General features: G+C 46.4%; 1 long non-coding RNA gene across 1 annotated transcript in view; it reads left to right on the top strand.

Annotated features, from left to right (window-relative positions):
* Window positions 1–10580: 10580 nt before the first annotated feature.
* LOC140424758 (uncharacterized) overlaps window positions 10581–26244 on the top strand; it is a 268205-nt gene continuing 252541 nt past the window's right edge. The window contains exon 1 of the long non-coding RNA XR_011947680.1: window positions 10581–10941. This is a non-coding gene — a long non-coding RNA (uncharacterized lncRNA). The remainder of the gene's footprint in view (window positions 10942–26244) is intronic.

Genomic DNA, 26244 nt, shown 5'->3' with positions numbered 1-26244 from the left:
CCATCCTCCTCACCACCGCAGGGCAGCACGCCATCCTTTCTGCAACTCCCTGGTGTTCGCGGAAGGCGAGGACAAATCCAAATACAAGACGGTCCTTCTCAAGCTCGACCAACACTTCAACGTCGAGGTCAACGAAAGCTTCACGAGATATGCCTTCCAGCAGCGCCTGCAAGGTAAGGATGAGCTCTTTCAGTCATTCCTTACCCATCTCCGCATCCTCGCGCAGTCCTGCTGTTACGACACCACCTCAGGCTCCATGATTCGGGTCCAGATCGTTTCTGGGGTCGCCTCGGGCACCCTACGCCAGCAGCTTTTAAAAATAAAAGGCCTCACCTTAGCCTCCGCAATCGAAGCCTGTGTCTTGCACGAAAACGCGACCAGCCGCAATGCACAATTTCAGGTGACCGAATCGGCGCGGCGGGGGTCCTATGCGGCCGGATCAGCGAGCCAGGTGCCCCACGAGGCCGAACGGGTCCAGGCGATTGTGCTCCTCCCGGCCCGCGGCCAGGACGACGTCGGCCATTTCGCGTGCTTTTTCGGGCCTCCCGCGCTTGTGCGCGTCAAAACCTACGGCAACACTGAGGGACGTGATGCGCAGGCGCGCCCGACGCAAGACCGAACTGCGCATGCACAGTGGCGCAACGAACGTCATGACGTCACGACGTGCGGCAACTGTGGAGCTGCACATTTAAAGCGGCAATGTCCCGCAAGAACCTGGCAATGCCTACGCTGTGGCAAGGTGGGCCACTACGCTGCTTACTGTCGAGCAGCTCAACCTGTTAATGTTCCCCAACTCCGACAACCTCGCAGGAACGTGCGGACCATTCAGCCTCCCCATTACGAATCGGGCCCAGACGACATCCAGACCGGTGACACAGATGACCGAGACGCCTTCCGTGTTGCGGTCATTGATGGGAACCGAGTTAACACGATCAATCCAGGTGATGAATGGTGTGCCACCCTGATGGTCAACCGATCGCCGATCACTTTCCGCCTGGACACTGGCGCCTCCGCCAACCTCATAGCATGGTCAGCCTTCTACGCCATGAAGGTCAGACCACCAATTCGGCCGTCCCGGTGCAGGACGGGAATGTTATCCCGGCTATGGGATCCTGCCAGCTCCAGGTGACACACAACACACACATGGCCACACTCTCATTTGAGATAGTCAGCTCATCGAAGGACTCCCTGCTAGGCGCACAGGCATGCAAGGCTCTCCACCTCGTGCAACGAGTCCACTCTCTCTCTCCAGACGGAACGTCTGACTTCCCGGATGCAGAGTTTAACGCACAGCTCCAATCGCTCCTCGCCCACAACCAGGAGGCATTCGAGGGCATGGGAACACTGCCATACACCTATAGAATTCGGCTCAAACCAGACGCCATCCCGGTCGTTCACGCACCTCGCAGGGTCCCTGCGGCACTCAAAGACCGCCTCAAGCAGCAGCTGCAGGATCTCCAGGACCAAGGGGTCTTATCCAGGGTCACAGAGTCCACGCCGTGGGTCAGCTCCATGGTGTGTGTCAAGAAGCCCTCCGGCGATCTCCGAGATCTGTATTGATCCGAAAGACCTCAATAACAATATTATGAGGGAACATTACCCCATACCCAAACGGGAAGAGATCATGAGTGAAATGGCCGAGGCGAAAATATTTACCAAACTGGATGCCTATAAAGGCTTTTGGCAGATCCAACTGGATCCGTCCAGCTGAAAGCTGTGCACTTTCAACACCCCTTTCGGCAGGTTCTGCTACAACCGAATGCCATTTGGCACCATCTCGGCGTCCGAAGTCTTTCATAGGATCATGGAGCAGATGGTGGAAGGCATCGAAGGGGTGCGCGTCTACGTGGACGACGTCATCATCTGGTCCACCACACCACAGGAGCACATCTATCGTCTCCAACGTGTCTTTGCACGCATACGTGAAAACGGCCTGCGCCTCAACCGAGCCAAGTGTTCTTTCGGCCAAACCGAGCTGAAGTTCCTGGGGGACCACATTTCCCGGTCAGGGGTCCGTCCGGATGCAGACAAGGTATGCGCCATCTTAGCCATGCCGCCGCCGGCAGACAAGAAAGCAGTACTACGCTTCCTAGGCATGGTCAACTTCCTGGGGAAGTTCATTCCCAACCTTGCCTCCCTTACGACAGCTCTGCGCCACCTCGTCAAAAAGTCCACGGAGTTCCAGTGGCAGCACACACACCAGCAGGAATGGGAGGAGCTCAAACTCCAGCTCACCACTGCACCGGTACTGGCGTTTTTCAACACGTCTCGTGCCACTAAAATCTCGACTGATGCCAGCCAGTCCGGCATTGGGGCAGTGCTCCTGCAGCGGGATGACACTACGTCATGGGCCCCGGTCGCCTATGCCTCACGGGCCATGACCCCCACAGAACAGCGCTACGCACAGATCGAAAAGGAGTGCCTGGGCTTGCTAACCGGTTTAGACAAGTTCCATGATTATGTGTATGGTCTTCCCCGGTTCACTGTTGAAACTGACCACCGCCCCCTGGTCAGCATCATAAACAAGGACCTGAACGAGATGACCCCTCGCCTCCAGCGCATCCTACTTAAACTCAGGAGGTATGACTTCCAACTGGTCTACACCCCAGGGAAGGACCTTGTCATTGCGGATGCCCTATCGAGAGCAGTGAGCACGCCGCCAGATTCGGAGGGGTATGTCAGGTCGAGGCGCAGGTGGCCTTCACATCGGCAAATCTGCCAGCTGACGACTCCAGTCTGGCCCGTATTCGCCGAGAGACTGCGGCCGATCCCCTTCTACAACGGGTGATGCGCCACATGACGGGAGGGTGGCTCAAAGGACAGTGCCCGCAGTTCTACAATGTCCGAGATGACTTGGCCGTCATTGATGGTGTCCTTCTGAAGCTGGATCAGATTGTGATTCCGCACAGCATGCACAAGCTGGTTCTCGACCAACTACACGAAGGCCACCTGGGGGTCGAGAAGTGCAGAAGAAGGGCCCGAGAGGCGGTGTACTGGCCGGGCATCAGTGATGATATTGCCAATATGGTGCTCAACTGCCCAACCTGCCAAAGGTTTCAGCCGGCGCAACCTCCTGAGACGCTTCTGCCCCATGAGCTGGTGACGTCCCCCTGGGCGAAGGTGGGTGTGGACCTCTTTCACGTGCTCGGCAGGCACTATGTCATCATCGTTGACTACTTCTCCAACTACCCAGAGGTCATACGCCTGCATGATTTGACGTCGTCCGCTGTCATAAGGGCCTGCAAAGACACCTTCGCTCGCCACGGCATTCCGATGACGGTCATGTCGGACAATGGGCCCTGTTTCGCCAGCCAGGAATTGTCATCGTTTGCTGCCTCGTATGGCTTCACACGTGTGACATCTAGCCCTCTGCACCCCCAGTCCAACGGAAAGGCGGAGAAGGGCGTTCACATTGTCAAGCGGCTCCTCTGCAAGGCTGCTGCTGCTGGATCGGATTTCTGCCTCGCCCTGCTGGCCTATCGCTCGGCCCCACTAGCCACTGGTCTCTCACCAGCCCAGCTGTTGATGGGTCGTGCCCTCAGGACCACTGTGCCTTCCTTTCTGGCACCCACAATCGACTATGCTCCGGTACTGCACAGGATGCAACTGCAGCGCGGTCGCCAGAAGAGGTCATATGACACACGGGCAACTGATCTTCCCGCCCTGGCCCCTGGAGACAAAGTCCGCATCCACCTACCAGAAGGTGACTGGTCAGCACCTGCCGAGGTTCTCCGACGCGTGGCTCCCCACTCGTTTCTGGTTCGCATGCCTGATGGATCCGTTCGTAGGCGCAATCGCCGGGCTCTTCGCCTGCTTCCACGCTCGCTACGAGACCTTACACCAACACCGTGCCCTCCTGTTGTTCCTGATTTCCACTTCATGGAGTTGCCTGCTACCATGCCCCTTCCGTCGTCGCCCGTGGCCAGGCCCGTTCCTCAGCTGGTGGTTCCAGACCTACCCTTGAGGCGGTCAACCCAAATTCGTCGCCCACCTACTAGACTGGACTTATGAGACTGTTTATACATTGAACTCATGCAACCACTTTGTTAATATGTTTATGTTCTTATTGTTACAGGAATTCGTTTTATCGTTCAACATTTCCCCGTTCTTTGTTATGGTACAACCTCGTTGTTATGTCACACCCGACATTGCCCCTTGTATATAGTTAAGCCCCATGTACATGCTGTAAATATTGCACACACACACATTTAGCTACACTCAGTACACATCTCTATTTATAAACACGTAGGCACATAATCCTGTAAAAAAGGGGGGATGTCATGATATTCAGGTGAACTTCACAGCACATACATACACACATAATGATGGACAGATCAACGGACCAATCAACACACAAAACACGACAGCCAATCACAGACAAGAGCATACACAGTACAAAGCAGGGAACACGACACTCCCTGTGGACTCGAGCAGGAGAGGGCTGAGGGCACAGACCTCATTGCCAGCCACTCAGAGGTTCACCATGTGCTGAATACCAGAGTTTAATATGTTAATAGTTCATTGAAATAAAACTGCGTTGTACCATTCGCAACCGTGTTGGTTAGTCTGTGTATCAGAGTACCCAACACTTCACTAACCACTGTGCTACCGTGCTGCCCTAGCTTTCTAGTATAATTCGAGTAAATCTTCACTGCAACATCTCTTCCTAAAATGTAATGCCCACGATTAGACACAATACACCAGCTGAAGCCTTGCTGGCGATTATTAAAGGTTAATCACAACTTCACTCGTACTCTATGCCTCTGTTTATAAAACACAGGATTCCTGGGCTGTTTTAATAGCTGTACCAACTTATCATGCCATCTGCCAAGATTTGTGTATGTTATTGTATCTTTCAGGTTATAGTGCCTCTCCTTAATCTCCCTGCCAACGTTTGTCATTTCACACTTCTCTGTGCTAAATTCCATCTGTCATGTGTCCTCCCCTTTTCATCTCTCTGTCTACTTCCTCCTCACTGGTGCCATATTTGCAAGTTCTGTAGTGTTTGCAAACTTTAAAATGCACCCCCCCCCTCCCCCCACCGATACCCAAGTTTAGGTCATTAATATATATCGAAAAGAACAGTCATCCTAATAACAAACCCTGGACAGCACCACTGTATCCTTCCTTTCAGTCTGAACAACAACAGTTCATCACTGTTTCCTGTTTCTTATTCAATTTTCTCTCATTGCTTCCTCTGATCTTTTAATCCCAGGAGGGTACAGTTTTGCTGACAAATCCATTATGTAGCACTTTATTGTGACAAAAAGACTTGCATTTGTGTAGCATCTTTCATGGGTGATGGCCTCCGTTACCCTCAGTCGTTCTTGATTAATAAGTGGATCAGGGGTTATGGGGAGAAGGCAGGAGAATGGGGATGAGAAAAATATCAGCCATGATTGAATGGCGGAGCAGACTCGATGGGCCAAGTGGCCTAATTCTGCTCCTCTGTCTTATGGTCTTATGACCAATGGATGTCGCAAAGTGATTCATAGCCAGCGAAGCACTTTTTGGAGTTGAGTCACTGTTGAAATGTAGGAAACACAGCAGCCAACTTGCACAGAGCAAACTCTCACAAACAGCAATGGAATGGTGGCCTGATAATTGGTGAGATCATCCACGTTTCAGGGATTCTCTGGTGCCGCTGATGGCGCACCCCCGCTGCTGGTTTCCTGGCGGCATGTGGCGGAAACAATGGGAAATCCCGTTGATTGCAGCGGGACCAGAAGATCTCGCCGCCGGCCAACGTCCGCTGAGAAACACAATCATATTGCTTCAGGTATGAATGTTGGCTTGGACACTGGGACAGCACGGTAGCACGGTAGACAGCACTGTTGCTTCACAGCACCAAGGTTGCAGGTTCGATTCCCGCTTAGGTCACTGCCTGTGCGGAGTCTGCACATTTTCCCTGTGTCTTTGTGGGTTTCCTCCGGGTGCTTTGGTTTCCTCCCACAAGTCCCGAAGAGACGTTAGGTGAATTGGACATTCTGAATTCTTCCTCTGTGTACCTGAACAGACGCCGGAGTGTGGCGACTAGGGGATTTTCACAGTAATAATAATAATTGCTTATTGTCAAAAGTAGGCTTCAATGAAGTTACTGTGAAAAACCCCTAGTCGCCACATTACGGCACCTGTTCTGGGAGGCGAGTACGGGAATTGAACCTGTGCTGCTGGCCTTGTTCTGCATTACAAGCCAGCTGTTTAGGCCACTGTGCTAAACTAGCCCAGTAACCCCATTGCAGCATTAATGTAATATTTGTGCCAATAATAAAGATTAGTCTTATTATTATTTATTAGCTACCCTGCACTCGTCTGAAATAATGCCATGACATATTTTGCACCCAGCGATAGGGTGGATGGGGTCTCATTTTTTCATTTTAAGAGAGCTCCTCCTTCCGTGCTGCCCTGGAGAATCAGCTCTCAAATTGAATTTAAACCAACAACCTTCTGATTCAGAGGCAAGAGAAGTGCCAACCAAACCACAATTAACACTTTTGGGAAGTTCATATACTCAATATCAATGCATTATCCTCATTAACCCTCGCCATTACTTCTTCAAAGAACTCAATTAAATTTACCTGATGAAGGAGCTACGCTCTGAAAGCTAGTGATTCCAAACAAACCTGTTGGGCTTTAACCAGATGTTGTAAGACTTCTTACTGTGCCCACCCCAGTCCAACGCACCGGTATCTCCACACCAATTACATTTGTCAAACATGATTTGCCTTTTAGAAAATCCAAGCCGGCCGTCATTTATGAACACACACTTTCTTCACGTGACAATTATTTTTGTCCTGGATTACCATCTCTAGATGTTTTCCCACCTCCATCATAAGGCAATTGTTGTGTTTGCTTCTCTTCCTGTATTGTCAACATTTGCAACACCCAGTCCTCTGGCCCCACACCCATATCGTAGGCGGATTGACAGATCCTGTTACAGTCTCTAACTGTGCTACTGAAGTACTTTCCATTTCCCATTTGGCCTTGTTTAGGAAAATGTTTGTTGAACTGGGGGAGATGGGTAGGAAATGTTATCATTTGCCCTTAATGCAGAATGACAAACTGGAATGATACTTGTCATACTTAATTCACATGGGAGTGAAGAATTTCAAGCCATTTAGTGTGAGGTAGAAACTGGAGTACCTAACACACTGTGCTACCCACATTCTTTGCCTTCACAGGCAAGTTCTTACATTGCTGGAATGTGGAAAGGAAAATTAGAATTCATTACTAGAATCTCATGTGCAGCAAATCAAAATGATATTTCACACACATACAACTGCGTTAGACAGAGCCTTCCACGGCCCCAGGACACCTCTAACCACGTTACAACCAACGAGGTACTTCCTTAAGTGTAGACAGTGCAGCATTGCAGGAATCACAGCAGCCACTTTGTGCACAGTAAGCTCCCACAGAGAGCCTTGCGCTATTGGGTCGGACAACTTGAGGGATACATTTTGGCCAGGATCCCAGGAAGAATTCTCCTGCTCTTCTCCCAAAAAGAAATGCCACGGGATCTTCCCTGTCCACCGTACATCTTCAGTACTGCACAAGGTGTGCCAGTGATATGTTCAAGTGTCTGGAGGGTGGCGTTAAACCAAGGATTGCATTTCGTTAACTTCTTGACTGGCCTTGTGGTGTCTGCAGATCTGTTGGAGTGTGTGGTGATGTTTCAGCCTAAGTGCGTGCATTGCAAGAAAAAGCTCACATAACATTCCTATCATAGTAACTGAATCACCAGGTTAAGCACATCACAACTGGGAAAATGTCCCAGAAGACAGATAGAGGGAGCTCTTGACTAAGACATTCTGTTTATTTTCTCCGCTTTTTAATGCAGTTTGAACCATTTTACTACCAAGGGCATCTAAATAAATAACTGAATGCTGTTTATTCTAAGCTGGGAAGGGAGAGAGCAGGTAGGTACACTTTTGTCGGTGTTCATGTTCAGAGGCTGGGCTCTTTATTAGGTACATGTCACAAAGAAAACTCAATAATATTTAAGCAAATTTAGCAGAAAATGTGCATTTCTAAAAATATATAGGAACAAATGGATTGTACTTTCTTGGAGAACTGGGACAATTAGAATTCCAAACCTCCTCTTCCTCTTCTCCCTCCCTAGTTTTCTCGCCTTCTCAGTTTAGCTCCTTGTACCATTTCAAACCCACTTCACTGATCTATTACAGAAACGACAGGTTATGTTGCAGGGGCAGCACGGTAGCATTGTGGATAGCGCAATTGCTTCACAGCTCCAGGGTCGATTCTGGCTTGGGTCACTGTCTGTGCGGAGTCTGCACATCCTCCCCGTGTGTGCGTGGGTTTCCTCCGGGTGCTCCGGTTTCCTCCCACAGTCCAAAGATGTGCAGGTTAGGTGGATTGGCCATGATAAATTGCCCTTAGTGTCCAAAATTGCCCTTAGTGTTGAGTGGGGTTACTGGGTTATGGGGATCGGGTGGAGGTGTTGACCTTGGGTAGGGTGCTCTTTCCAAGAGCCGGTGCAGTCTCGATGGGCCGAATGGCCTCTTTCTGTGCTGTAAATTCTATGTTAATCATAGAATCCCTAGAGCGCAGAAGGAGGCCATTCAGCCCATCGAGTTTGCACCAACCCTCAAAAGAGCACCTACCTAAGCCCAATCCCCCGCCCTACCCACCCACCCCCTGTAACCCCACCTAGCTGTTGGAAACTAAGGGGCAATTTAGCCGGGCCAATCCACCAGATTGTGGCACATCTGTGGGAGGAAACCTATGCAGACTAGGGGAGAATGAGCAAACTGCACACAGAGTCACCCAATGCCGGAATTGAACCCAGGTCCCAGGTGCTGTTAGGTAGCAGTGCTAACTGTGCCACTGTGACAACAATAGATAGATAGATACAAGCATAGATACATAGATAGGTAGATACATAGATAGATATAGGCAGGCAGATAGATAGATATAGATTGATGTAGACATTATATTAGAAGATAAGCTCTCATTAGTTTTGTTCGAATGCAGATGGGCTGGGGGTGAAAGTGGGAAAATATTGATTGTAATTTTTATGGGACATTTGAGTTTCCCATAACAAATATTATAAAAGTGAATGTTTTATTAATCCCGAACAACTGGGATTCCACATCAGATCAATCAGTCTACATCTGGTGATGAAAGGTATAAGCTGGGTGTTGGTAATGAAGCTTTTATCAATTTGGTTTATGGGTGTTAGAAACGCATGGAGATAAAAAGGAATCACAGGGAGGCCCAAACTGCCCATTCAGCCCAATCTACAATATATTTTAATGAAGCCACCACAAATCTTTCTAAACTCTCAGGAATCTAGGCTGAGTCCTCACAGTCCAATACCTTCATCCCAGGAAGCAGCCTAGTGAACCTTTGATGCTCTCCCTCTTAGTCAAATATATCCTATAACCATCTGTTTATTCCGGATATTAAAATCAAAAACAGGCGAAGGTGACTGGAGGATGAGAAGAAAAGTGATATTTATTGAGAGAACAGGAGGCACTGTTCCCAATCCAATCCAGATAACCCAACAAAATCTTTAAATCCTTTTATTACAGTCACTTTGAAAAATAGTAATTAAAATATAGAGGAAATCATGATTTTATAACTTGGTATATATTAATGAATAATTAACACATCTATCTATCTATCTGTCTGCCTGTTTGCCTATCTAGCTATCTACCTATCTATCTATCTAGCTATTTATCGATTGGTCTATTTCTGTATCCATCTATCTGTTTGGCATCTGTCTATCTGTCTGGTGTCTGTCTATCTATCTGCCTATTTCTATAGCTATCTATCTGTCTGTTTGATTGCATGTCTCTCTCTATATCTTTCTATATATCTATGTGTCTGTCTGTCTGGCGTCTGTCTATCTGCCTATTTCTATACCTATCTATCTGTCTGTTTGATTGCATGTCTCTCTCTATATCTTTCTATATATCTATGTGTCTGTCTGTCTGGCGTCTGTCTATCTATCTGCCTATTTCTATAGCTATCTATCTGTCTGTTTGATTGCCTGTCTCTCTCTATATCTCTATATCTATCTATCTGTCTGTCTGGCGTCTATCTACCTGCCTCTGCCTATATCTATCTGTCAATATGTCTCTCTTGTCTATCAAAATCATTTCCCCCGTTCTTCTTTCTATGTTTTTCTTCCATATTTCTCAGGTCTATCCATATCTATCTCCTTTCCATGCTTCTTTCTATCTTTCTTTTCCCCCCATCTCTCTCTGCTGTCCTCTCCTCAAGCTTTCACAACAGCCGCTGAGAGTTTGAGACAAGACAAATCGCTACTTTGCACTTGTGTGTGTGTGTGTGTGTGTGTGTGGAGGGGTGGAGAGTGAGAAAGAGGGCGAACAATAATAAATCAGTTGTCCCCCCCCCCCCTCGGCTCTGCCACCCTTCCCCGGGCTTTCCGGGCCAGGCAGAGGGCGGCAGCGGGGCTGAGCGCTTTGGCAGTGGGAGGGAGCCAGGGGGAAGGCGCCGCCTCTGGGAGCTGCATGTGTCACAGTCCATCAGAGGAGGCGTCCGCCTCACATCCCTCAGCATCTTCCCAACCAGCAACAGGCAGCGCGCTCCTCAGCAGCCTCAACTTTCTCCTTCTTGTTGCGTTCGTTATAATTTTTTTTTTAAAAGAACAATTGATTTTCCAACAGAGAGAGAGAGGAGAGAAAAAAAAAACCCCCAACAACGGGGGAAGAAACGAAATATTCCACCTTCGAGCTGGGCAAGAAAGTACCGTGTGGGGAAAGTGGGGAGAGGACACTTGGGCGAGACGAGGAGAGAGAGGGACAAACACTGGAAGATGGAAGGAATTGACTTCTTCGGTGGGTGACCCACCCAAAAAAGTGCGCGCGATGGGAACAGTTGTGGATTTACTGACACTTGGCAAGAGTTTTCTGCCAGCTTTGGAATTCTTTGAATCGGCGAAAGAAACTTCAAGTGGTGAGTGATCAATAATATCTGATTCTTTTTGTTGAGTATGTTTTTTTTCCAATGCTGAAGGTGTTATTATTGTGGGTTGTTGAGAATGTTTTTTCAATGTTGGGGCTGTCACTATTGCCAGTTGTGTGTGTGTATGTGTGTGTTATTTTTTTTTTTACAATTCTGAGGTAAATTGGTCCCTCGGTCCAAATCCAAACGGTTTACAGGTTCACAGAAAGAGTCGGAGAATCTCCCCTGTACCATCTGCGCCGTCCGATGTCGTCGTTGCAAGCAACAACAAAAAACCCCACCACAAAGTAAGTGCTTAATGTCACAGAAATGAGACGAACGCAGAGATGCGAGCGGAGGGGAGGTTTTTGTTTGTTGAAAGAGTGCAGCCAGCAGCTGTGAAAATAACCTGCCCTGCCAGGGTATTGTTGTGTTTTTTTTTTTGGGTGCTCTTTCACATCAGGGTTGGGCTTGAGGTTGTGTGTTTGCTTGAAACAGCAGCAGCAAGAGGCAGGAGGAGCTGTTATGTAATTGTTGGTGAGCTGCCACTTGTGCATCTTCTTTCTGCCTCAGACCACCTCGACCAGTTCCTTTGGCTCTGTGAATCTGCAGCGGGGAAGCAGAGCCTTCTGCTCATTGTTCCGGCTCTCAGAGGGAGAGAGACAGAGAGAGAGCTCTCCAATCCACCCTACTCCCCTCATGCTCATTCCCCGTTGACCTGCAAGTTATCCCCCCCCCCCCCCCACCCCGCCCCCTTTTTTAATAATACATCTCCAGTTCGTCCTTGGAAAGTTACTGATGAATCTGATCCCACCATTCTTGGAGGCAGCTCATAACAAAGCACAGCATTGCAAAAAAAAACCTCCTGGTTTCTCTTCAGGTTCTTTTGCCAATTAACTTAAGTTTGTGCTTCTTGTTATCGACCCTGCAGCCAGCGGAAACAATCTGTCCTTATTTATTCTGTCTAATGTACCCCTGGTTAATATTGCTGCTCTCACGGTGCAAAATTACAATGAAACCCTAATATGGCACAGAGATTTAAGGCAAAGATTTAACCACCGAAAATGTTAGAATGCTGAGGGAATCACCGCAAAGATCTAAGATATATGAAATGGAATATTTAATTGTCACTGATTTAATTTTCCTTTGTTTGGATGTGGGTTCAAATCAAATCAAATCCTGGTACCATTAGTTCAGAGTTAAATATATTTACAGGAGGTATCATCATCTGTTGTGCAGTTTGTGTTGTTTTTTAAATGCACCAGGGCCCCATGTGGCATCTTCCTTGTGTAAGCACCTGCTTTCTCAAAACATTAAGTTCACCAAGCGTCCAGGAAAGCCTGGCTCTCCACTTTTTAAAAATAATTGTGTCTTTGCACTTTGGGACGGAGTTATACTCCAGCTGGCGAGTGCCTCAGAGACTTAGCTCACTGGAGAGGCTTGTGCAGCTCACCACTTTATGGGGCTCAGGAGTCAGGTCCGCATTGACGGTAGCAATGTAGCTGAGCCATATTAGTGTGTGTGTGTGTGTGTGGTATCAAAGAGGACAAGCAGTTGTCTGGAAGAGGGTGGGTAAAAATAAATAAAAGACCATGTGTGGAAAATGTGGGGAGGAGTAGAAGGTTCTTCGTGTTAAAGGACTGATATGAGGTGGGCAGTTTCAGCCCTTGGCCAAGTTTGCCACTGTTTTATTTCATTCAACAAAAGCCCTCCAATTTAATCCCACTTGATTATTTTTTTAAAAGTGGCTGTCCTACAGAGAGTTGTGAAAACCAGAATATAAAATACCCTTTTCACCGGAGCACATTCCATTATGGTGATGGTGACTTGTCAGCCAATTAGCAAAGATAGAGAACAAAATGCACAAATGATGAAAAAGACGGGGACAGGCTCTGCCCTGAGTTCCTCTTGAACATGAGAAGAAAAAGAGACACACATCGAGCCTGGAAATGGAAACCCCCTTGACATATTAAAATGCAAGTTACAAGCACTGAAACTCACCCTTTGATGGGAATTGAGTGCGATAACTCCCCAAATCCCATGGACCTGTGGCCATGTTGTGCAAGATTTCAGACTGAGTGTGTGCTACAGGCACAGTGTGAGAGGGACAAGTGGAAGGAAGTCAAACTGTCCCATAAGCCAGTCTCTTTTCATCACCCTGATACTTAGAAAGTGGCTGATGATGTGATCCCAGGATCTGATGAGGTAGTGGCTCTGGTGACATGAAGCTTGCAGAGCTGATAGTGGTTCAAATGACCCAGCAATGATGGTCAGTTGCTATGCGGGCTATAAACGTTTAGATTAGTAACCTTATCTCTTCATTCTGAACCACTCTATTTTTAGTGGGAGAGGTCACACACACACAATTTATCTGTCCAAGGTACCGAAAGAGGCAAATAAAACAGGACACGGAGAGCAAAAAGTGAGGGCTGGTGATGTGGGGAAGTGGGTTGAGATGGGGAATACAGTAAGAATTTACAACGCCCAACATAATGGTGAGTTCCTGTTTCCTGAGGGAAAGATTCCCTATAGGAGATAGCATTCTGTTTGAAATCTGCCTATTTGCACCTTTCATAGTGACAGTGATTTTGGGTGAGGCATTAAACCGAGTGCCCCTTTTTTCCCTTGGGTGGATGTAAGACATCCGATCCCATTATACCAAAGAAGAACAAGTGAATACTCCCCGGTGGCCTGGCCAGCATCTCTCTCCCAATTAGCCAGATTTGCTGGTGATTATCACATCGTTTGCGGAAACCTGGTGTGCAGAAATGTGGCATAACAGCAACCACACTTCATTGGATGTGAAAGACTTTGGTTGTGAAAGTCAATTCTAAAAAGGTGCAAGAAGAGAGAGACCTGGGGATGTCTGTGCACAATGTCCTGAAGGTGGCAGGACAGCTTAACAAAGAGTTAGCAATACACAGGCGGAAGTGGTCTTTATAAATAAGTATAAAAGCAGGGTGTTTTGCAAACCCTATAGAAAGCCCCAGCTGGAGTATTGCATCTAATTCTGGGCACCAGATGTGAGGCAGAATATGAAGGTTCTGGATGTGTTCCGAAAGATATTTACTCGAATGCTACCAGGAGCGAAGGATTACAGTTACATGGAGAGACAGGAGAAGTTGGGTTGTTCTCCGAGGAGATTGGAACAACATGTTTGAAACCACAAAGGGTTTAGATATATCAGCTAAAGAGAAACTGTTTCCATTGGCTGAAGGGACAATATAAAAGGCCATTGATTTACCACAATTGGCAAAAGAACCAGCATCAACATGGGGGGAGAGGGATGGCCGGTGGGGGGGGGGGGGGGGGGGGGGGCGGGGGGGGGGGGGGGGAGTGTTTTAATGTAATGTATATTTAGGATTTGGAATTCACTTCCTGCTAGGTTCAATTTTAGCCTTCAAAAGACAACAAATAAATATTTGAAGCAGGAAAAATTGCTGGGAGATAGGGAAAGAATGGGACTAACTGCAGTGCTGTTCTAAAGAGATAGCAAATATTTGAGGGGCCTTAATGACCACTTGGTGAGTTGTACGATTCTATAATTCTGTATGAATGCAGATTCATCCTTTCTTCACTCTGCAAATTGATGGTGCAATGACCACTTATTTCAGCATATTTGTGTTATTGGATGTTGAAATCTTCTAGATGCCAGGCCTAGTCTCTCAGTGGAAAATGTCACAGTGGTCTTTTCTTTGAGTGGTCTGAGGGACCGAATTCTATGTCAACGTCCGACATGGTCACATTGGGTACAGTGAAAGAATATCCTTAAATAGCAGCAGGTGAACCTACTGGTTTTTGTACTCCATTTCACAAAACTGACCTTTCCAGGAATGATGAATAAATTTTGAAAGCAATGTATTAAGTGCACCGTATTCAAAACTTGCTGGAATATCCTTTGATTCTGTCTCAAGAACAGGCCCACTATGACAACCTGGACATGTGAGACAGATTGAATGACCAGTACAACTCATGGAAAGGCTGTCTTGAGTCCTAAAGCTGAGAACTGAATGGCTCTCCCCTGGAGTTTCAGTGGAGTTGCAACCGTCTCGTTCATTCTGGTAGTGATGGTCCATAGTTGAATTCCAGTGTGGACTGGCAAGAAGATCGGGTAGACCTGTTGCATTGTGTTTTATGGGTATATTGGTAGTGTGCTCTATGAGTATATTGGGTATTGTCCTTTATGGGTATATTGGGTATTGTGCTCTATGTCTTTATTGGGTATTGTGCTTGATGGGTATATTGGGTATTGTGCTTGATGGGTATATTGGGTATTGTGCTCTATGGGTGTATTGGGTATTGTGCTGGATGGGTATATTGGGTATTGTGCTCTATAGATATGTTGGGTATTGTGCTCGATGTGTATATTGGGTATTGTTCTTGATGTGTATATTGGGTATTGTGCTTGATGGGTATATTGGGTATTGTGCTCTATGGGTGTATTGGGTATTGTGCTGGATGGGTATATTGGGTATTGTGCTCTATAGATATGTTGGGTATTGTGCTCGATGTGTATATTGGGTATTGTGCTCAATGGGTATATTGGGTATTGTGCTCGATGGGTGTATTCGGTATTGAAAAATGAAAATCGCTTATTGTCACGAGTAGGCTTCAATGAAGTTACTGTGAAAAGCCCCTAGTCGCCACATTCCGGCACCTGTTCGGGGAGGCTGGTACGGGAATTGAACCGTGCTGCTGGCCTGCCTTGGTCTGCTTTAAAAGCCAGCGATTTAGCCCAGTGAGCTAAACCAGCCCCTTTGTGTGCTCTTTGTGTGATTTAGGTATTGTGCTCGATGGGTATATTGGGTATTGTGCTCGATGGGTATATTGTTGTGCTCTATGTGTTTTTTGGGTACTGTGCCCGATGGGTATATTGGTTATTGTGCTCGATGGGTATATTGGGTATTGTGATCTATGGGTGTATTCGGTATTGTGCTCTTTGTGTGTATTGGGTATTGTGCCCGATGGGTATATTGGGTATTGTGCTCAATGGGTATATTGGGTATTGTGCTCTTTGGGTGTATTGGGTATTGTGCTCTATGGGTGTATTGGGCATTGTGCTCTGAGTATATTGGGTATTGTGCTCGATGGGTGTATTGGGTATTGTGCTCAATGGGTATATTGGGTATTGTGCTCAATGGGTATATTGGGTATTGTGCTCAATGGGTACATCAGGTATTGTGCTCTTTGGGTGTATTGGGTATTGTGCTCGGTGGATATATTGGGTATTGTGCTCGATGGGTATATTGGTATTGTGCTCTTTGGGTGTATTGGGTATTGTGCTCTATGGGTGTATTGGGCATTGTGCTCTGAGTATATTGGGTATTGTGCTCGATGGGTGTATTGGGTATTGTGCTCGATGGGTATATTGGGTATTGTGCTCGATGGGTATATTGGGTATTGTGCTCGATGGGTATATTTGGTCTTGTGCTCGATGGGTATATTGGGTATTGTGTTCGATGGGTATATTTAGTATTGTGCTCTATGTGTTTATTGGGTATTGTGCTCTATGGGTATATTATTAGACCTTTGTTCTGTTCTTACCTTATAAAGAAAATAAATAATTGCCCGCTCATGCCAAACGTTGAAGAGCGTATGCATTAGGATTTTGGTAAGATAAAGTCACTGTATGAGTGCATGCTGTTGTATTGAAATGAATAATAATGACAAAAAGACGCAGGATGTTGAAGCTTGTGTGGCTGACTCATCAGGTCAGACATACAAGCGTACCAAATCTAAAGGTAACATCAATTTATACTGCATGAGAAGAGGGTTCTGATTGGTTGGTAACAGGACTCTAATTGTTTGAGGCATTGCCATGGAATTGCGCCAAGAAACAGTCAACTGCCAAACTTTTGTTTAAATTCATACCAGGCAGGTCAACTCTGTTTGGTCAAGGCATTGCTATGGGAATGAATCCGGGAATGGCTGGTCCCCAAGCTTTTTTTGTTCAGTTGAAAAAGGTGCAATGTGTGGACATGCTCCTCTGTCTGCAAAGGACAGGGCTCTGTGTGTGAATATATGTAGCTTCCAGCACACCTAAGTGTCCACACTACGAGGGCGACTGATAATCTGAATTTCGTTTTCCATTGTAATCTCAAGCGCACTCAGGTTTGCTAAGCAAATGTCCAGCTACAAAAATGCATCTAATGTTGGACATTATGTTTCTGAGTTTTACAAGCACGGGCAGATTGAATATGGTCAGTACTTGGCCAATTGCGAACAGTCAAAATTTGCGTGATGTACAGTGAATGATCAGGATAGTCATTATCCTGCAGGATGGCAAAGACGGGTCCTGTTCCAGCACTGATCCTGCATGGTGAGCAAATGGCTTACACCGCTGAATGTGTATATTGACCAGTGACGGTAAGCTTGCAAGTAGACATTTGTAGATAATCCATTGGCTAATTTCTCAACGAGCGCATCGATGAAAATAAGCTCATTTGCCTGCTTCATTTCAAAGGTGAATTTGAGTGCAGGATGGAGCCCATACAGGTGTGTAAGGAAGTCTTTTCATGCAGCTGCAGACTCAAAAATAGCAAATGTATTGTCTACATTTTGGGAATATGTGAGAGCTAGGAGTCAGGCTAACTCCACTGAAGATGCATTTCTCTTGGAAACTCAATGATGGTTGTGAAAGCTGGGCCTATAGGGGTATTGGGTGGCAATCCAATGGCAACACCATCTATTTGTGCATACACGGTTTTATTAAAACAGAGCTCAACTGCGCGAGTTTTTGATAGGTAGGAAAGTAAGTTGTGAAGAAGACACAAGGTGCAGAATTTTCTGGCTATTCATGCTGGCGTGATCTGATGGTCCTGTCGACGGCACAGCGCACCCCCGCCGTGGGTTTCACGCCGCGTTCAAAGGGAAAAACTGTTGACAATGGTGAGACCAGAAGTTCCCATCGCCAGCCACTGGAGAGCCACCCTAAAGTGCTGAAGAACACGCCACGGAGGGGTAGGAAAATTACCCCCCCCCCCCTCTCACCCCTCCAGAAGAGTCTACAGTGGTATATAGACAGGTTAAGTGAGTTGGCAAAGATCTGGCAAATGGAGTACAATGGGGGAAAATGCGAAATTGTCCATTTTGGCAGGAAGAATAAAGAAGAAGCACATCACCTAAATCATGAGAGACTGAGAGCTCTGAGATGCAGAGGGATCTGGGTGTCCTACTGCATGACTCACAAAAGGCTAGTATACAGGTACAATGAGTAATTAGCAAAGCTTACAGTATGTTATTGTTTATTGCTAAGGAAATTGAATGTAAAAGATGGGAAGTTATGCTTCAGTTGTCCAGGGCATTGGTGATGCCACATCAGGGGTGTGTACAGTATTGGTCACATTATTTCCGGAAGGATGTAAATGCATTGAAACGGTAGAGAGAAGGTTTATTAGATTGTTACCTGGAACGGGCAGATTATGCTACAAGGAAAAGTTTGACAGGCTTGACCTGTATCCACTGGAGTTTAGAAGAGTAACTTGATCAGAATCTTTCAGATCCTGAGGGGTATTGACAGGGTGGATGTAGAGAGGGTGTTTCCACTTGTGGGAGAATCTAGAGATGAGGAGAATTATTTCTTTTCCACAAAGAGCAGTGGAAGCAGAGTCTTTCAGTATTGTTAAGGCAGAGCTAGATAGATTCTTAATAAACAAGGAGTTAGATTCTTAATAAACAAGGGGTTAGATTCTTAATAAACAAGGGGTTAAAGGTTAGTGAAGGTAGATGGGAGGTTACAATCAGATCAGCCATGATCTTATTGAATGGCGAATCAGGCTTAAGGGGCTGAATGGCCTACTCTTCCTCCTAATTCGTATAATCGCAGGTGTTTTGGAATGACCATACATAGGCAGACACAATGAACCATGAGGATGCATCCTATAGTAGTCTGTGCCCATGTGCAGATAGACCTGGACATCACTCAGGCTTGGGCTAATAAGTGGTAAATACTTTCATACCACAGAAGTGCCAGGTAATGACTTATCTCCAACAATAGAGAATCCAACCATCTCCCTTTGACTTTCAATGGCATGACCATTGCTGAAGTAAACTTTGAGAAGTATTATAAACTGTGAGGAGGACAGTGTAGAACTTCAGAAGGACATAGACAAGTTGGTGGAGTGGGCAGGTAGGTGGCAGATGAATTAGGGATGGCAATTAGGGATGGTCAGCAAGAAGGCTGGCCTAGCCAGTGACACCAACCTCTCGTAAAAGAATAAGTAAAAAAAAACTAGCAGCTTGTTATTCTTACACAATTCCACCAAACGACTTTGAAACTTGCTTAGCGATAGATCCAATAGATACAAATTTGGATTCATCATTAAGAAAGGCGGGCATTTTGTCAATATAGTGACACCTGCATTATTCTAGTCCCTTTGTCGGATTTACAGATGTATGTCTGGGCTGACCTTGAGGCCTCCCAATGCTACCAAACATTCGGGCTGCTTGTGAAAATGGCCAAGTGGTTGGGTTACTGCAATATGTGTGCACTAGATCAGCTAGGCACGCGTTCAAAGATCCAGTGTCTTCATTGGATATTGGTTTGTGGCAGGATAGCTGGAAATAAATGGGTTTGAACCAGACAATATCTCTTCCCGTTTGATTTGGGTTGAAGGCACACCAGAACTGAAACAATGTGCCAGGGCAAACTCCTCGCTTTCAGAGAATTCATGGCCAGAGAGAGTTACTGTGTTTTGGGCTTTGTCATCAATTGTGTTGCCAAACCGCTCCCGCTTAAGTGTTTTGCCATGCGGGCTGGTTTCAAATGGGCATTGTTTATGTTGCGGCCACTTATTGATAACTGATCAAATTGAAAAATGTAAAATATTTGCACATTTTAGAACAATCGCAGTGATCGGTTCAATCACATCCTGTATGAACAGTAGCTTGAGTGTCGGACTGTGTCTCACTTCAGCATTGTCGATACGCTTGGAAATGAGAGCTTTTGGGTCGAATACAAATAGGAAAGTTGGATAGATTGTTTCAGTCCTGTACTGCCGAGCATCTCTGCATCCCTGAGTAACCTAACAGCATGGGCTTCAGTGACCATCGGTTTTGTATCACTACTTGTCTCCCGATTACATGCCATCTCTTCATGGGTTTGCGATAAAAACTCGCAACCAACTTTTAAAGGCTGTTTTTTTCTTTATTAAGAATTGAAGAGCACATGATAACAGCTGGGGGTGAAGCTATGCTCCAACAGCAACAGCTTGTATTGACAAAACACCTTTAGTTTGGTACAAACATCTAAATGCGCTTCATAGGAATGGAATCAAACAGAATTGGATGCTGATGGTGGGATTTTCCAGTCATTCCCGTCGGCGGACCGGAGACCCCACCAATGGCAACCCCCCATCGGGGCTCCCCTGGCAGTAGTGGCGGGGGGTGCGAACAGTGGGAAACTCCGTTGACAATGGCGAGACTGGAAAATACTGCCACTGGCAAATGGCGGGCAGCACTACCTCCGCAAAACAGGCTGTGGGGTGGGGGTGGGGGGCAGAAAATATCCATTCTGAGTCACATCAAGCGATATTAGCACATGTGAGCAAAAGATTAGTAAAAGAGGTAGACTTTGAGTAGTACTTTAAGTAAGGAGAGAGATGTAGAGAGGTGGCGAAGTTGAGAGAGATTTCCAGAGCTCCGAGACCAGGCATGATCAAAATTAAGAATGCTAAAGTGATCAAAATTGGATGTGGGAAGAATGAAAGATACATTTAGGTTTAACACCGGGCACTGGTTATTTTTGACACTTGCGATATAGACTGCAGCATCATACATAATTGAACTGGATGTAGTTAATGCTCTAAATTCTCACATCACACAGAGAGGTGTTTGAACCTTGATTTCTGGACCGTCTCTGCTTCAGTATTGGAGGTTCCTACCTCTACCCTGCACCACCTTCCCATCAGAAAGTACCGCAGCACTAGAATGAGCTGCTGCTTTACTGACTCCACTTTCAGGCTCAATGTTGTAACAAAAAAACAGAAAATAAAAATGCCAGTCTAGTAAGTCAATCAGTTAACAAAGCTCTCTACCCCTTCTTGGCCTTTTGGTTAGGATGAGTCTGAGGTCAGGTGTAATGCCTGGATCTGGTATGTCTCCCTTGTAGAGACCATGAATTGGATTCAATTTGAATTGGTTTTTGGAGCACGCAAGGAGCTGGATTAGGCGTTTGCCCCTGTCCACACTCTGAGCTCTGGCTTTGTAACTGATAAAGTAAAAAAAAAAGTTAGCAAGCTCTCTCATTTTACTGGGCTGACTTTCTTTTCTCACATGGTTTGTGTGTGTGTGCTTGAGTATTTATCTGATCGATGGATGGCCGTATGGAGGAGGCATTAAGAAATCCACTAATGCTTGGATTCAGAACTAAAAATGTGAAATGCTGTTTTCAGGTCAGTCAGAGAAATAAATAACCCTTCATCACAAAGTACATAAAGAGGTCCTTTGGTCTATCCCAGTGCGCCTGTACATCACGCCATCCAGTGTTTCCAATGATTTCAGGTTATTCTGCCTCTTATCCTCCCCACATTCTCAACAGTCCCAAGTATCACATTTTTTAATCAGATTGAGCAATGGGCTGTAATCCCCAAATTAGAGCTTGCCTGTTTAGCGGTTATGTCAGGGAGCACTTGCTCACACAGAAAGAATCGGCTAAATCCAGAATCATCTTTCCCCAAAAAGGTATTGAGGTTACAAGTGAGGTGAAAATGTCAAAATTGAGATTGATGGATATCATTAGGCAAGAGCATGGAGGGTTACAAAGACAACAAGATGGAATTAAGTTACACATCAGCAGTGATCGATTTGAATGGTAGAGCAGACTTGGTGGGCTAAATGGCTTCCTCTTGACCCTGTTTTTCTTTGAACCTGTGCTTTTCCAGTCCTATATAGCTTCATGTGACGGTTTGGATACAGTTTCCTATATCGTAGTCCCCAATCAATAAGTTCACTTTGTCTGCAAAGCTTAGTGTCGCTATCCATGTAAGGTTCGAATAAGGCTTGCCCCTCTTGCTTACACCTTGCCCAAGGTTTGAACATCATCCTTTTGTGTTTCAGTGACCCAATCAGCAGTCTTGACGGTATAGTTTCAGCATTGCTCCCTCTTACTTACACTCTGATCTCATTGGCGTCATTGATTAGGTCCACTCCTTTTGTAGAGCTAAACCCAAACACAGGGAGGGAGGGAAGTACAATAATTAAGAGGCCAGGGGTTCAAACACGTTGAGGAGTGGGAAGTAAAAACACTGAGGTGGGAGGGGGGGGGGGGGGGGGGGGGGGCTGATGGGGGAGGTGCAGTGACATACTGAATCTAAAGGTCATCGCTCCAAATAGAACAGGACATTATGGAGCAGGCACAGAAGGTTCCTGAGCAGAGCTGCACAGAGCTTTGTATACAATGAGGCATGGACCGGCTAAATTATAATCTGAATTGGTAGTACCTTAAGGGGTTTTCCTGGTGTCTTTCACCACAGTGCCATTACCGAACAACTTGTCAATTATTCCGCCTACAAATTAAAAGCAATCAATAATCTGGTTTAACTTCAAACTTTGAGCCAAACCAGATGCTCGACATTTATACCATTTACTTTACATTGATTAAGGGGGGAGATTTTCACTGCCCCCCACCCCCCTCCCCACCCTGTTTTGTTAGGGGCTGTTTAGCACAGGGCTAAATTGCTGGCTTTGAAAGCAGACCAAGGCAGGCCAGCAGCACAGTTCAATTCCCATCTCAGCCTCCCCGAACAGGTGCCAGAATGTGGCGACTAGGGGCTTTTCACAGTATCTTCATTTGAAGCCTACTTGTGACAATAAGCGATTTCATTTCATTTTCTGCTGGTAGCGGGGGCTCACCATTGGCCAGCAGTGGGATCATCCTGTTCGCCATCAGCGCCACCGGGGTACCTGCCGTGGGGGGAATTGCCATTGGCAGAACCGGAAGATCCCGCTGGGCGAGAAGGGCTGGAAAATTCAGCTGCAGCAATTTGAGAGAAAGCATTTATTTTTGTTTTGTTCCCAGTGTAAATGCCCTCGGGGCAGTGGGTATCTTCTCTGCACTCTGCTAATTATGGGCCTCCTGAGCATCCTTAATTTTCCTTGCTCCACTGCACCATCAGCTGCCCCTGGCTTTAAGTTGCCTCACTAAAACTCTCTCGCTCTCCAGCTCTCTCTCCTCCTTTAATGTGCTCCATTAAAACACACCTCTGACCTAACTTTTGGCCACTAGGCCCAGCATATCCTTGTGGTTCGGTGTCGATAATGTTTGATTAAGTTTCTGTCACTGCCTTGGGGACATTTTCACTACATTAAATGCAAAGTGTTGTTGTTTTATGTCTGTTTGGCTCATTTGATTTGCCTTTGTCTCAAGAGGATTTTTAACTCGCAAAGGCGAGTGATAAGCTGGTGGTAAACAACCACCCTGCTTTTTAAAGTTTGTGCTTGGAACATGTGCATCGTTGGGGAGACCAGCATTTATTGCCTGTCCAGAATTGCCTTTCAGGAGGTGGTGGGGATCCAGCTCTTGAACAGTTGCAGTCCATGTGGTGTAAATACAGCCCCCCACTGCCCTCCCCCAGTGCTTTTAGAGGGAAGCATTCTAACCTCTGAGTCAGAAGGTTGGAGGTTCAGGTCCAGGGATTTGAGAATGTTATCTCGGCTGACAGTCCCAGTGCAGTGCTGAGGGAGTGCTGCAGTATCTTTCAAACGACACGTTAAATCCAGGCACCACCTGGCACTATTTTGAAGAAGAGCAATGGAGCTCTCCCTTGGTGTTCTGACCAATATGTATTTCTTGAAACAGCATCACTGAAGCAGATTGTTTGGCCGTTACCTCATTGCTGTTGGTGGGAGCTTGCAGGGAGTACACTTCAAAATGCACTTCATTGGTTATAAAACACCTTGGGACATCTGGAGGCCATGATAGATGCTAAACAAATACAAATCTTCCTTTTCATTCCGTCAATAAAATTGGTTGGGGAAAATTAGCTTGTCAGTGCCTCATTGTACGGCTCCATACAAATCAGTTGCTTTCGCAACTGCCTCTGTATCATGATCCATTTATGTAGCGTTTTAAAAATAATTGTACCAAAGGCGATCCATCCATTGCTGCCAGTTACACAGTCGGCGGTGAAAGATTAAATCTACCCCTTTGTGTTTGAGTCCCACGCAAGGTTTGAACACATTATCTAACCTGACTCCACCTATGCAGTGGTGCTCGGAGTGCTAGCACCCCCATAATCAGGGGGTGTTGGTCCTTCAGCAGTGGCTGAGGCGCTGTCGACTCCTGTTCCTCTGTGTAGCTGAAGGATCGAACCAAGGTCCTGTCTTACCTGTTCCGCGGGGAATGTTAAATATCCCACAGCGACAGCTATGTGGAAAAGTGCACAGAATCCTTCGAGCTGACGTTCTCTTCATCAAACAACCTCACCAAAAGTCAGATTAACTAGGGTTGCTCGTCTCATTGCTGTTCTTGCTATGTTGATGGTGCAGACTGATTACTAAGTTTTCTTGCATAATGATGGCCGTTGCGTGTTAAACATTTGAAGCGTCTCAGCGATATGTCACGGTAACCTCTCAATGCAGGCGTCATTCCACCAACCTGCGAGTTTTAAATACTGTTGCTAAAACTCAGTGGAAATTCCTGAGGGTAGTACTCATGATAAATTGGATGCAATAGATGAAAAGAGTTACAGCAGAAATACAGAGGTGAGAAAAAGGTTGACTTTCAGAGAACTGTCCCTCATACCTGTCTGTGGATGATACCCCAACGCTGTAACTACAGTTGGTTGGAAGGCTGGTTTGTGATGCTGAGTGACGCCAGCAGCAGGGGTTCAATTCCCGTACTAGATGAGGTTAATCATGAAGGTCCCGCCTTCTTAACCTTGCCTGAGGTGTGGCGATGCTCAGGTTAAATCAAAGGGGAGAGCAGCCCCTGGGGCTGTGGTGACATTTCCATTTTTTTACTTGAATCAACATGCCAAAATTAAGATTAGTGCGGCTTGGAGGGGTAGGGGCTAATCTGGGAAAAGGATTTTTTATTCATTCATGGGATGTGGTTGTCGCTGTCTGGGCCAGCATTTCTTGCCCATCCCTAACTGCCCTTGAACTGAGTGGCTTGTGTGGCCATTTCAGAGAGCATTTAAGAGTGAACCACGTTGCTTTGGATCTGAAGTTACATGTCGGCCAGACCGGGTAAGGACGGCAGACTTCCTTTCCTAAAGAACAAAGGTGATGTTGTGGCCATGTAAGCAGTCTGAGGCCTTGGTTAATGTTCTGACATGGATGTTCAAGTTCCACCATTGTACCTGGGGAATTGGGCAGCACGGTAGCACAGTGGTTAGCAGTGTGGCTTCACAGCGAAAGGGTTCCAGGTTCGATTCCCAGCTGGTTCACTGTCTGTGCGGAGTCTGCACTTTCTCCCTGTGTCTGTGTGGGTTTCCTCCGGGTGCTCCGGTTTCCTCCCACTAGTCCCGAAAGACGTGCTGTTAGGTAATTGGGACATTCTGAATTCTCCCTCCGTGTACCCGAACAGGCGCCGGAATGTGGCGACTAGGGGCTTTTCACAGTAACTTCATTGCAGTGTTAATGTAAGTCTACTTGTGACAATAAAGATTATTAAAAAATTAAATTCAGTTAATCAAATTAATATGGAATACAAAGCAAGCACTAGTGATTACATAGAATTACATAGAACATACAGTGCAGAAGGAGGCCATTCGGCCCATCGAGTCTGCACCGACCCACATTAATCCCTCACTTCCACCTTATCCCCGCAACCCAATAACCCCTCCCAACCCTTATGGACACTACGGGTAATTTATCATGGCCAATCCACCTAACCTGCACGTCTTTGGACTGTGGGAGGAAACCGGAGCACCCGGAGGAAACCCACGCGGACACGGGGAGAACGTGCAAACTCCGCACAGACAGTGACCCAGCGGGGAATCGAACCTGGGACCCTGGCGCTGTGAAGCCACAGTGCTAATCACTTGTGCTACCGTGCTGCCGTGATGGTAACTGGGAAACTATTGGATTGTTGTGAAAACTTGTCTTTAGATAAAAACAATGGATTGGACATGATCAATGCATGGGGTTATGGGCATAGGACTGGAGAGTGGGCCTAGGAACGGTGCTCTTTGGGAGTGTCGGTGATGCCCAGATCCTGTACACGAATAAAGAAAACAAAACACAGAAAGATAAAGGCAAATTGCTTTTTGACAAATTTATTGGACTTTTTTTGAAGAGGTGTCTGATTGGACGAATGTAGCTGTCATGCACATGAATTTTGAGATAACACCGATGTATACAGAATAACAACAC

Source organism: Scyliorhinus torazame, chromosome 6 (genome assembly GCF_047496885.1).
Source record: "Scyliorhinus torazame isolate Kashiwa2021f chromosome 6, sScyTor2.1, whole genome shotgun sequence".
Classification (NCBI taxonomy): domain Eukaryota; kingdom Metazoa; phylum Chordata; class Chondrichthyes; order Carcharhiniformes; family Scyliorhinidae; genus Scyliorhinus; species Scyliorhinus torazame.
Note: the sequence above shows the minus strand (reverse complement) of the source record. Positions and strands in the feature narration are given on the sequence as shown.